A 363-nucleotide genomic window follows, 5' to 3' on the forward strand; every position below is an offset into this window, starting at 1 on the left:
TTTTCTTTTTCCAAAAGACATTTTAAAAACTTAGTTTTCAAGAACATACTAGGAGGAGAGTGATGGAGACAGAAACGAATAGGAGATTTGGAAATAGAATAAAAACGTTTGGTGGCAGCAGACAGGGAAGATGTTGTTGAAGGGGAATAGACGAAGATTGTTAAAAAGAAAGAGTGAAGAAGAGAGATGGTTATGACTGAGGGAACAAGGGGCGAAGAACATGCGTAAAGCGTATGCACGGAGACGAGATTATTTTGGAGGAGCGAGAAAAAAGAAGACACGAAAAAGTAGGAAAAGTAAGAAGTATAAAGGATCGAAATGGGCCCCACCTCGCCCATTTCCGTGAGGTCCTGCCTCTCCACA

This window comes from Cephus cinctus, unplaced genomic scaffold (assembly GCF_000341935.2).
Source record: "Cephus cinctus unplaced genomic scaffold, Ccin1 Ccin1_scaffold1583, whole genome shotgun sequence".
NCBI lineage: Eukaryota > Metazoa > Arthropoda > Insecta > Hymenoptera > Cephidae > Cephus > Cephus cinctus.